Source organism: Dipodomys spectabilis, unplaced genomic scaffold (genome assembly GCF_019054845.1).
Source record: "Dipodomys spectabilis isolate Male_0828 unplaced genomic scaffold, ASM1905484v1 ptg000388l, whole genome shotgun sequence".
Lineage (NCBI taxonomy): Eukaryota > Metazoa > Chordata > Mammalia > Rodentia > Heteromyidae > Dipodomys > Dipodomys spectabilis.
Window position 1 is genome coordinate 581,601 of NW_024871065.1, and position 12,879 is coordinate 594,479.

Genomic DNA, 12,879 nt, shown 5'->3' on the forward strand with positions numbered 1-12,879 from the left:
AGAGAACTGTGGATGTGAGTTCGTCCTCTGGGGAACACGGGGAGAGGTGTGGGGACCCGGGTTTGGGGGGCTTCGATTGCTTTTTGGAGCCCCCCCCGGATGTCCCACCATGCCCCGGGGTGGGGGCTTCAGGGCCCCTCCACAAGCCTGGAAAGACGAGGTGAGGGGCTGATGTACTGGTGGGGGCAACAGCAGCCTGGCCCTGGGGTGGCCGGATGTTCCTCAGCTCTTCCCCACTTCCTGCTTCCGGCCTTCTCTTCCAGGAAACGGGGAGCATCATGGGAAGGACACGATCCTGGGCGCCATGTTGGTCAGGAGAGGGCCTGGAGGGAGGGGGAGTCCTCCCATCCCTCCTCCCATCCACCCATCCATCCATCCACCCATCCCTCCACCCATCCATCCATCCACCCATCCACCTATTCATCCACCCATCCATCCATCCACCCATCCATCTATCTACCCATCCACCCATCCACCTATCCATCCATCCATCCATCCATCCACCCACCCATCCATCCATCCACCCATCCATCCATTCATCCATCCACAAACCCATCCATCCACCCATCCATCCATCCATACACCCACCCACCCATCCATCCACCCATCCATCCATCCATCCATCCACCCACCCACCCATCCATCCATCCACCCATCCACCCATCCACCCATCCACTCATCCATCCAACCATCCATCCATCCACCCATCCATTCACCCATCCATCCATCCATCCACCCATCCACTTATCCATCCATCCATCCATCCACCCATCCATCCACCCATCCTCTCTCTCCTCCTCAGGTCGCACAGCAGCTGCATAGCCCCACTCCTCATCTTCCTCCTTCTCCTCCTCCTCCTCCCCCCTGGCCCCTGCGCAGGCCCTGCCCCCTCGCGCCCCACCTTCCTGCTGCTCTTGGCCGACGACCTGGGACTTGGCGACCTGGCAGCTTCGGGAACCGCAGCCTGCGGTGAGCAGAGGGGGAGGCCCGGATGTAGGGCCTTAGTTACCCGGATGTGGGAGCTCAGATCCCTGGATGTTCCACCAGGAGAACTGTATAGACATCTAGTAACTCAGTTCCTCGGATGTTGGATGTTAGTATCGTGGATGTTGGATATCAAATCCCGGGATGTTGGATCTTAGTGCCCCGGATATTGGATATCAGGTCCCCGGATGTTACATGTTAGTACCCCGGATTTGAAGACCAGGTCCCCGGATGTTGGATATCAGGTCCCCGGATGTTAAATCTTAATACCCCGGATGTGGGAAATCAGGTTCCTGGATGTTGGACTTCAGTTCCCTGGATGTTGGATGTTAGTACCCCGGATGTTGGAGACTAGGTCCCCGGATGTTGGATGTTAGTGCCCCGGATGTTGGATATCAGGTCCCTGGATGTTAAATCTTAGTACCCCGGATGTGAGAGATCATGTCTCCAGATATTGGACTTCAGTGCCCCGGATGTAGGAGCTCAGGTCCCCAGATGTTGGAGGTTAGTGCCCCGAATGTGGGAGCTCAGGTCCCCGGATGTTAGATATTAGTACCCTGGATGTTGTAGCTCAGTGCCCCAGATGTTGGATCTTATTCCTCCGGATGTAGGAGCCCAGGTGCCTGGATGTTAGATCTTAGTGTCCTGGATGTTGGATATCAGGTCCCCGGATGTTAGATGTTAGTACCCCGGATGTTGGATATCAGATCCTCGGATGTGGGATGTTAGTGCCCTGGATGTTGGAGGACAGGTCCACGGATGTTAGATCTTAATGCCCTGGATGTGGGAAATCAGGTTCCCGGATGTTAGATGTTAGTGCTCCGGATGTTGGAGATCAGGTCCCCGGATGTTAGATGTCAGGTCCTCGGATGTTGGAGATCAGGTCCCCGGATGTTGGAGATCAGGTCCCCGATGTTGGAGATCAGGTCCCCGGATGTTGAATCTTACTGCCCCGGATGTTGGATATCAGGTCCCCGGATGTTACATGTTAGTACCCCGGATGTTAGAGCTCAGTTCCCCGGATGTTTCACCAGGAGAACTGTATAGACATCTAGTGGACCCCAGGTCCCCGGATGTTGGATGTTAGGTCCCCGGATGTTGGAGTTCAATTCCCAGGATGTTAGATCTCAGTTCCCTGGATGTTGAAGGTCAGGTCCCCGGATGTTGGATATCAGATCCCTGGATGTGGGATGTTAGTGCCCCGGATGTTGGAGATCAGGTCCTCAGATGTTAAATCTTAGTATACCCCAGATGTGGGAAATCAGGTTCCCGGATGTTAGATGTTAGTACCCCAGATGTTAGAGATCAGGCCCCCAGATGTTGGATATCAGATCCCTGGATGTTGGATCTTAGTGTCCCAGATGTTGGAGACCAGGTACCCGGATGTTTGAGCTCAGGTCCCAGAGGTTGGATCTTAGTTGCCCGGATGTAGGCCCTCAGGTCCCCGGATGTTGGGCCTTAGATCCCCGGATGTAGGAGCCCAGTCCACAGATATAGATCTTAGTACCCCAGATGTTGGATCTTAGATCCCCGGATGTTGGACCTCAGGTCCCCAGAGGTTGGATCTTAGTATTCCAGATGTGGGATCTCAGGTCCCCGGATGTTGGATCTTAGATCCCGGGATGTGGGATCTCAGGGCCCCGGATGTTGGAGTTCAGCTCCTGGGATGTTGGGCATTAGATCCCCAGATGTTAGACCCCAGGTCCCCGTATGTTCTTGGCTGTGACTCAGTTTCCCTCTCCCCCCACAGCACCCCGCACCTGGACGGCCTGGCCCGGGACAGCGTGCGGCTGACCCAGCACCTGGCGGCAGCGTCCGTCTGCAGCCCGAGCCGTGCGGCCTTCCTGACGGGACGCTACCCTGTGCACCTGGGTTGGTATGGGGGGGTGGGACATCTGGGGAATGGAGGGAGCGGTGGGGGGGAGGTGGGGGCAGGACATCCGGGGATCTGAGAGCCAACATCTGGGATACTAAGATCCAACATCCGTGGACCTGATATTCAACATCTGGGGATCTGAGACCCAACATCCGGGGATCTAAAGCCCAACATCCGGGGAACTGAGCACCAACATCCGGGGCATTGAGCTCTAACATCCAGGGACTTCACCTCTGACATCTGGGGGTTACTAAGATCCAACATCCGGGGATCTGAGCACAAACATCCGGGGCACTGAACTCTAATATCCGGGAACCTTATCTCTAACATCCATTGTACTAAGATCCAACATCCGGGGATCTGAGGCCTAACATTCTGGGAACTGAACTCCAAGATCCGAGGACCTGACATCCACCATCCGGGGTACTAAGATCCAACATCCGGGAACCTGAGCCCCAACATCCGGGGAACAGAGCTCCAACATCTGGGGATCTGAGGGCCAACATACCCGAATCTAAGCTCCAATATCCGGGGTTGTAAGACCCAACATCCAGGGAACTGAGCTACAACACCCGGTAACTGAAGTCCAACATCTGGGGTCCTGATATCCACCATACAGGGCACTGAACTCCATCATCCAGGGATCTGAGGGCCAACATCCGGGATACTAACATCAAACATCCGGGGACCTGAGGTCCAACATCCAGGGAACTGAGGCTCAACATCTAGGGCACTGAGGTCCACTAGAGGGAGGGGAGGACTACTCTGAGGATCTCAGGTTCAAATTCCTGAGACTCTGGGACTTCCCCCCTGAAACGCCAGGAAACCGGAAGTGATGCCATATTGGTTTCCCCCGGGGGCTCCCAGGGCTGGGGTCCTTTCCACCCCGGGTGGGCAGGTCCCAGGCTATCCCAGACACAGCAGGCCTTCCCCCTGAAGGTGTTAGATGCCCCCTCCTGACCCGGGACGCCATCATCACTGACCTAGGGTCCTTCTCCTCTCTCTTGAAAGGCATGGTGACCACCAACGGGGCGTGCGTGCTGCAGTGGGCAGCCGTGTCGGGCGGGCTGCCCACCTCCGAGATCACCTTCGCCAAGATCCTGCAGGAGCAGGGATACGCCACCGGCCTCATAGGTAAGAGAGAAGTCATCCATCCACCCATCCATCCATCCACCCATCCCCCATCCATCCACCCATCCATCTATCCATCCACCCATCCATCCATCCATCCATCCATCCATCCATCCATCCACCCATCCACCCATCCATCCATCCATCCACTCATCCACCCACCCATCCATGCATCCACCTATTCATCCATCCATCCATCCATCCACCCACCCATCCATCCATCCACCTCCATCCATTCATCCATTCACCCACCCATCCATCCACCCATCCATCCATCCACCCACCCACCCATCCATCCACCCATCCATCCATCCACCCACCCACCCATCCATCCATCCATCCACCCATCCACCCATCCATCCATCCACTGTGCATCCATCCATCCATCCATCCATCCATCCACCCATTCCCCTATTCATCCATCCATCCATCCACCCACCCATCCATCCATCCATCCATCCATCCACCCATCCATCCATCCATCTATCCACCCACCCAACCATCCACCCACCCATCCATCCACCCATCCATCCACCCATCCATGCACCCATCCACCCATCCATTCACTCATCCATCCGTCTCTTCCCCTCCAGGCAAATGGCACCTGGGCCTCAACTGTGAGTCCCCCACTGACCACTGCCAATACCCCCTGAACCACGGGTTTGACTCCTTCTTCGGGGTCCCCTTCACCCTGATGGGGGACTGCTTGCAAGCGGAGCCCTCGGAGAAGCGAGCGCGTCTGCAAGGGCCCCTGGACCTGGGGGCGCAGCTGCTGCTGCTTTCCCTGTTCTGCCTGGACTCTGGGAAGCTCACGGGCCTGCTGGGCCTGCGCTGGGTGCCCTGGTTGCTGGGCCCTGGATGTGGGGCCTTGCTCCTGGCCTGCACCTCCCGCCTCCTGGGTGTCTTCATCGTCCATGCCGACTGCTTCCTGATGAGGGATCACCAGGTCGTCCAGCAGCCTCTGAGGTTTGAGGCCAGCGCGGGGCTCTTCTTGCAGGAGGCTGAGGCCTTCATCCACAGGTCAGCCTGGGGTCGGGGAGGGGGACAGATGCCATCTACTAGATCTCTATAGTCAACTGGTAGACCTTAGATCCCCGGATGTACATCCAGTAGATCTCTATAGGCAACTATCAACCTCAAATCCCCGAATGTTCCACTAGGAGATCTCTATAGGCATCTGGTAGACCTCAGATCCCCGGATGTACATCCAGTAGATCTCTATAGTCAACTGGTCAATCTCAAATCCCCGGATGTTCCATCAGTAGATCTCTATAGACATCTGGTAGACCTCAGATCCCCAGATGTACATCTACTAGATCTCTATAGTCAACTGGTAGACCTCAGGTGCCCAGATGTATATCCAGTAGATCTCTATAGTCAACTGTCAACCTCGAATCCTCTGGTAGACCTCAAATCCCTGAATGTTACATCTAGTGCATCTCTATAGACATCTGGTAGACCTCAGGTTCCCGGATGTTCCATCAGTAGATCTGCAGAGACATCTGGTAGACCTCAGATCAGACCATGATCGATTATTGGTAGTATTGATCAGATCATGATCGATTATTGGTAATGACTGATCAGATGATGTTCGATTATTGTTAATAACTGATCAGCTCATGTTCAATTATTGGTATTATCGATCAGATGATGTTCGATTATTGGTATTATCGATCAGATCAGGATCGATTATTGGTAATATCTGATCAGATCAGGATCAATTATCGATCATCTGATCGATTATTGGCAATACCTGATCAGATCGGTTATTGGTGAGGTTATTGATGATGGGGGCGGGGTCTGACGTGGGTCCGCAGGCACCAGGCCTGCCCCTTCCTCCTTCTCGTCTCCTTCCTCCACCTCCACGTCCCGCTGGTCACCTCACCTGCCTTCCGGGGCCGCAGCGCGCACGGCGCTCATGGCGACAACGTGGAGGAGCTCGACTGGATGGTGGGTGAGTGCGGGGCGGCAGGAACTGAGGCACGGTGCTTGGGATGGGGGAAACTGAGGCACGGGGGTGGGGTGAGTGGGTTGGGGGAAACTGAGGCACAGAGATGGGGTGAGCGGGATGGGGGAAACTGAGGCATGGGAACGGGGTCAATGGATTGGGGTAAACTGAGGCACGGTGCACTTGGGTAAACTGAGGCACGGTGCATTTGGGTAAACTGAGGCACGGGGACAGGGTCAGTGTGTTGGGGATAAACTGAGGCATGGGGTTTGGGTAAACTGAGGCACGGTGCATTTGGGGAAACTGAGTCACTGGGCATGTTGGGGGTAAACTGAGGCAAGGTGCACTTGGGTAAACTGAGGCACGGTGCATGTTGGGTAAACTGAAGCACGGTGCATGTTCAGGGTGAACTGAGGCACAGTGCATTTGGGTAAACTGAGGTACGGTGGATGTGGGTAAACTGAGGCCCGCATATAGGGGTAAACTGAGGGACGGTGCATGTTGTGTAAACTGAGTCACGGTGCATGTTGTGTAAACTGAGTCACTGGGTATTGGGGTAAACTGAGGCACGGTGTATTTGGGTAAACTGAGTCACTGGGCATGTTGGGCAAACTGAGGCATGGTGCATGTTGGGTAAACTGAGTCACTAGGCATGTTGGGTAAACTGAGGCATGGTGCATGTTGGGTAAACTGAGGCATGGGGACGAGGTGAGTGGGTTGAGTAAACTGAGGTACCGGGATGGGGGTAAACTGAGGCACGGGGACGGGGTCAGCGGGTTGGGGTAAACTGAGGCACGGTGCATTTGGGTAAACTTAGGCACGGTGCACTTGGGTAAACTGAGGCCCAAATATAGGGGTAAACTGAGGCACGGTGCATGTTTAGGGTAAACTGAGGCACGGTGCACTTGGGTAAACTGAGGCAAAGTGCATTTGGGTAAACTGAGGCACAGTGCATGTTGGGGGTAAACTGAGGCACAGTGCATATTGAGGGTAAACTGAGGCACGGTGCATTTGGGTAAACTGAGGCCCGGTGAGCGTTGGGGGTAAACTGAGGCACGGTGCCTGTTTGGTAAACTGAGTCACTCGGCATTGGGGATAAACTGAAGCACGATGGAAATTTGTAAACTGAGTCACAATGCATGTTGGGTAAACTGAGGCACAGTGCATGTTGGGGGCAAACCGAGGCATGGTGGATGCTGGGGGTAAACTGAGGCACGGACCCATTTCCCCCCCCGCAGGGCGACTGCTGGCAGCGCTGGACGGTGCGGGGCTGGGGCGCCGTACCCTCGTCTACTTCACGTTGGACCACAGTGCCTCGCTGGAGGCCCGGGCTGGGGCGCCCGCCTCGGGGTTCCAACGGCATTCACCGAGGCGAGGGGAAAACTGAGGCAGGGTGGGCGGGGCCTCCCACGGGGCCCGACCCCGCCCCTTGACCTTTGCCCTTCGCCCTCCTTTGCAGGTGGCAAAGGCATGGGCGGCTGGGAGGGCGGCATCTGGGTCCCTGGGCTGGTGCGCTGGCCCGGGACACTGCCCGCAGGGCGCCTGATGCTTGAGCCCACCAGCCTCATGGACCTGTTCCCCACCGTGGTGCGCCTGGCCGGGGGCTGGGTTCCGGCGGACAGGTAGGAGTTCGCCGGCCTGCGTCCCCACGGGGTGGAGGAGAAGGGGGGTCATCCGGGGCCTCGGGGATCCCGAGCGGGGGAGGCTGAGGCCTGCACATCCGGGTCTCTGGTTGCTCAGAAGCCTGCACATCCGGGTCTCTGAGGGCTCAGACCTGCACATCCGGGTCTCTGGGGGCTCAGGAGCCTTTACATCCGGGTAACTAAGGGCTCAGGCCTGCAAATCTGGGCCTCTGAGCACTCAGAAGCCTAGACATCTGGGTCTCTGAGGACTCAGGTCTTCATATCCGGGTCTCTAAGGCATCAGGGCTGCACATCCAGGTCTCTGAGTACCTAGGCCCAGGTCTCAGGCCTGGACATCCGGGTCTCTGAGGGCTCAGGCCTGCACATCTGGGTCTCTGAGGGCTCAGAAGCCTGCACATCTGGGTCTCTGGGATCTCAGGCCTGCACATCCCGGTCTCTGGGGGCTCAGAAACCTGGACATCCGGGTCTCTGGGATTTCTGGCCTGCACATCTGGGCCTCTGAGCGCTCAGAAGCCTGCACATCTGGGCCTCTGAGTGTTCAGGAGCCTGGACATCCGGGTCTTGAAGGCCTCAGAAGCCTGCACATCCAGGTCTCTGAGGGCTCAGAAGCCTGCACATCCTGGTCTCTAAAGGCTCAAGCCTTGACATCCAGGTCTCTGGGATCTCTGGCCTGCACATCCGGGTCTCTGGGGGCTCTGGCCTGCACATCTGGGTCTCTGAGCACTCAGAAGCCTGCACATCCAGGTCCCGCAGGGAGGTGGAAGGCCGGGACCTGATGCCCGCGCTGCTAGGGACGGCGCAGGCCACAGCCCACGACTTCCTGCTGCACTACTGCGAGGCCCGGCTGCACGCCGTGCACTGGTTCGACCACCCAAGTGAGTGCCTTGACCTCCACTGGGCCCCGGGGCGGGGGAGGGAGCTGCATGCATGCGTGCAGGGACCCGGATGCAAGGCCTGGGGGTGGGAGACCTGGATGTGGGAATCCCCGGATGTGGGAATCCTGGGATGTGAGGACCTGGATGGAAGACATGAGATGGGAATCCCCGGAAGTGAGGCCCCGGATGTGAGGTCCCAAATGGGAATCCCTGGATGTGAGGTCCCAGATGAGAATCCCCGGATGTGAGGCCATGGATGTGAGTCCCCGGATGTGAGGTCCCACATGTGAATGCACGGATGTGGGGCCCCGGATGTGAATCCCCGGATGTGTAGCCCCAGATGTGAATCCCCGGATGTGAAGCCCCGGATGTAAGGTTCTGGATGTGAGGTCCCGGATGTGAATTCCCGGATGTGAGGTCCGAGATGGGAATCCCCGGATGTGAATACCCAGATGTGAAGTCCTGGATGGGAATCCCCGGATGTGAAGTCCTGGATGGGAATCCCCGGATGTAAGGTCTTGCATGTGAATGCCCGGATGTGAATCCCTGGATGTGATGTTCTGGATGTGAATTCCGAGATGGGAATCCCCGGATGTGAGGCCCTGGATGTTACTCCTTTCTCCCCCCACCCCCCGCAGGCCGCACGGTGTGGAAGCTGCACTTCGCCACTCCGCGCTTCGACTCGCCGTGCTCGGGCACCTGCCTTGGTTTCCCTGCCTGTGCCTGCTCGGGGCGGCGAATGACCCGCCACCTGCGGCCACTGCTCTTTGACCTGACGGCGGACCCGGGGGAGACCCGCCCGCTGCAGGGCCCGATGGCGACACACAGGCGCGTGGAGGCCACGGTGGCCCGGATGCTGCGCAAGCGCCGCCCCCTCGTGGCCCCGCCCCTCGCCCCTGCACACAACACCTGGAGCTCGCGCCTGCAGCCCTGCTGCACGCCCAGACCACTCTGTGCCTGCGACCACCTGATCCCCGACCTCTGACCCCGACCCGACCCACAACCCCCAACTTCCCTGGGGCTATGGCAGATCCTGGCCTGCGCCTCTCACATCCAGGGACTCACATCCGGGTATTAAACATCCGGGTATACTCAAATACAGAGATTCCCACATCCGGAGATTCCCACATACAGACTTTCACATCCAGGGATTCCTACATCCGGGGATTCCTACATCCGGGGATTCTCACATCCAGGGATTCCTACATCCGGGGATTCTCACATCTGGGGATTCTCACTTCTGGTGACACATCCGGGGATTCCCGGGGATGTATTTACACATCCGGGGAATCCCACATCCGGGGACTTTTACATCCGGGGATTCTCATATCCAGAGACTCTCACATCCGGGGATTCCTACATACAGACTCTCACATCCAGAGATTCTCACATCCAGAGATTCCCACATGCGGGGATTCTCATATCCAGGGATTCCCACATCCGGGGATTCTCAGACCAGGGAATTCCCACATCTGGGGAAATCTCACATCCAGAGACTCTCACATCTGGGGATTCCCACATCTGGGGATTCTCGCATCCAGGGATTCTCACATCTGGGGATTCCCACAGCCGGGGATTCTCACATCCGGGGATTCCCACATCTAGAGATTCCTACATCCAGGGACTTTTACATCCAGAGACTCTCACATGCGGGGATTCTCACATCTGGGGAACTCTTACATCTGGGGATTTTCACATTCAGAAAGTCTCACATCTGGGGATTCTCAGACCCAGGGATTCCCACATCCGGGGACTCTCACATCCTGAGCCTCTCATCCTGGACCTCCACCTTGGGCCTCCCATCCGGGGCCTTTCCCCAGCCTCCCATTAGGGCCCTCTCACATCAGGGCCTATGTCCTCTAACTTCTCACACAATAAAACCTCGTGAGCACCGCACAGCAGGGTCAGGGGTCACTGGGGTCAGAAGCCGGGCACTGGTCCTGCCTTCCATTTCAGGTCATTTCCGGTTGATGCTAGGATACAGGGCTGGTCCCGCCTTCCATTTCAGGCTACTTCTGGTCGTTGCTAGGGTATAGGACTAGTCCCACCTTCCATTTCAGGTCATTTCCGGTCATTGCTAGGGTATAGGACTACTCCCACCTTTCATTTCAGGTCATTTCCGGTCATTGCTAAGGTATAGGACTAGTCCCACTTTCCATTTCAGGCCACTTCTGGTCATTGCTAGGGTATAGGACTGGTCCCGCCTTCCATTTCAGACCATTTCCGGTGGTTGCTAGGGTATTGGACTATTCCCGCCTTCCATTTCAGACCATTTCCAGTGGGTTGCTAGGATACAGGCTTGGTCTCGCCCTCCTCCAGGACATCCCACCACCTAGATTCACACCTGATTGGCCTATTCCATGAAAGCCCCGCCCTCACTTTCCTAATTCACTTGTCATTGGTCCAGCTGTAAGACACGCCCTTTAGCCCCCCCACAAATCCAACTCGCTGCTGATTGGACCTCACACGACAGTCCTGCCCCTAACTACCTGAACTCGGATTCAGATTGGCCCAGCGGGATTGGAGACGTGGGGTACCCGGATGTTGGACCACTCTAAGGGGGGGCAGTGGTTGGGTGGATGGATGGGTGGATGACCAGGCCTGCGACCTCTTCCCCTTCAATGCCTGTCCCAGGGGACCCCAATGATCTCTCCAGGGATTGACCCAGATGGGCCTATAGCTCCTTATGGCGGTAGGATAAGTCGAGGTCGGAGGTCTGTGTCTCCCTAGGCCTAGGATGCATTGCACCTGCACGGCATCCGGGTCTTCTCTGGAGGGAGGGACCCATTGGCTTCCCCGGGGACTCCTCCAGCCACGCCCCCTGCTCTGATTGGCTGACACGCCTGTCTCTCCATGCTTTGGCCCCACCCAGGGAAGCTGGGGGTCCAGTCCCGCCTCTTCCTTGGGTGATATTGAAAGGCAGGGCATGCTGTCCATCATCCCTGGGTCCCGCCCCCTGCCAAGCCAATAGCTGGAGAGTCGATATGTGTGAAGCCACGCCTCTTCGTGGCTAGCTCTATGAACGCTGTGGGTGCCCATCACCCAGAGGTCCCACCCACTAGTGAATGTATGGGCTCAGGGGCTGTCCTTCACTTCCAGGTCCCGCCTCCTGGCTGTTGGAAGGCCATAGAGGCTCTTTGTCACCTCCAGGCCCCGCCCAATGGCTGTTGGAAGGCCACAGGGGCTGTCTGTCTCCTCCAGGTCCCGCCCCCTGGCTGTTGTGTGGACATTTGTCCTGTCTGTCACCTTCAGACCAGGCCCCCTTGTTGTATAATCATGTGTCCTGTCTGTCACCTTCAGGCCACGCCCCCTTGTATTATCAAGTGTCCTGTCGACTTCAGGCCACGCCCCTTGCAATTAGATGGCCACACAGGGTGTCATTTACCTCCAGGCCCCTCTTCCTACTCCGTCTTAGGTCCTGTCAAGCCAAAGTCCCACCCACAAGTGACTGACTGGACACTCTAGCTGTCCATCACCATCCTGTCCCGCCCTGCGCCTGTCTCCACACTGAGTAGGCGCCAGAGGGGAAGGGAAACGCTGCCTGGGCGCACGCAACGCGCATGTGAGGGAAGTGGTTCCAAAGAGGCGGAACCTGCGCATGCGCCATGGAAAGATGGGTGGGGCAGACAGGCCTGACAGTGCGCATGTGTACTTTACGTTGATTTTATTCGTCCCTCCCCCCCAGGCTCCTTCTTACGCTTCCGCTTCCGCTTGCTGCTGGAGGCCCCGGGTTCGAATCCAGCCTCACACCGGGGCGGGGCTTGGGGGCAAGGGGAGGCACAGGCTACAGCGCCCGCGGGGGATCATGGGAGGCTTTGCCCCGCGCCCCCCCCTCATCCGGGCACCCTGGGAGGGGGCAGTTCCCACCTGCATCCCGGCCCGCAGCCCGGAAGCAGCGTCTGCAACCTCCAGATTAGAAGTAGGTGATGGTGGTGCCCACTAGGGCCACGACCACCACGGACACAACAGGGGACACGAGGCGGGCCAGCGCGCTGCCTGGAGGGGGCGGAACCGGAAATGGGGGGGAGAACACACCCAGGAAGGGGGTGGGGCGTCCCCCTGCAGCTTCTGGTCGGGAAGTGTCTGGAAACAGGAAGCGAGCCAAGGCGAAGGGGTCGGGACAAGGGTGCCTGACCAGAAGTGCTATCACAGCCATGACAGGAAGTGTCCATGAACAGGGACAGGAAGTGCCCCTAGTCAAGACCGGAAGTTCTTGTGTACTAGGGACTGGAAGTCTCCATAGTCAAGACCAGAAGTTCTTGTATACTAGGGACCGGAAGTCCCCATAGTCAAGACCAGAAGTTGTTATATACTAGGGACTGGAGGTCTCCACAGTCAAGACCAGAAGTTCCTACACACTAGGGACCGGAAATGCCCTTCCAATCAGGACCAGAAGTGCCCTTCCCATCAGGACCGGAAGTT

At 57.4% G+C, this 12,879-nt stretch overlaps 1 pseudogene; it reads left to right on the forward strand.

Annotated features, from left to right (window-relative positions):
- Positions 1–2,257: 2,257 nt before the first annotated feature.
- LOC122096755 lies at positions 2,258–9,442 on the forward strand (annotated as a pseudogene).
- Positions 9,443–12,879: the final 3,437 nt, after the last annotated feature.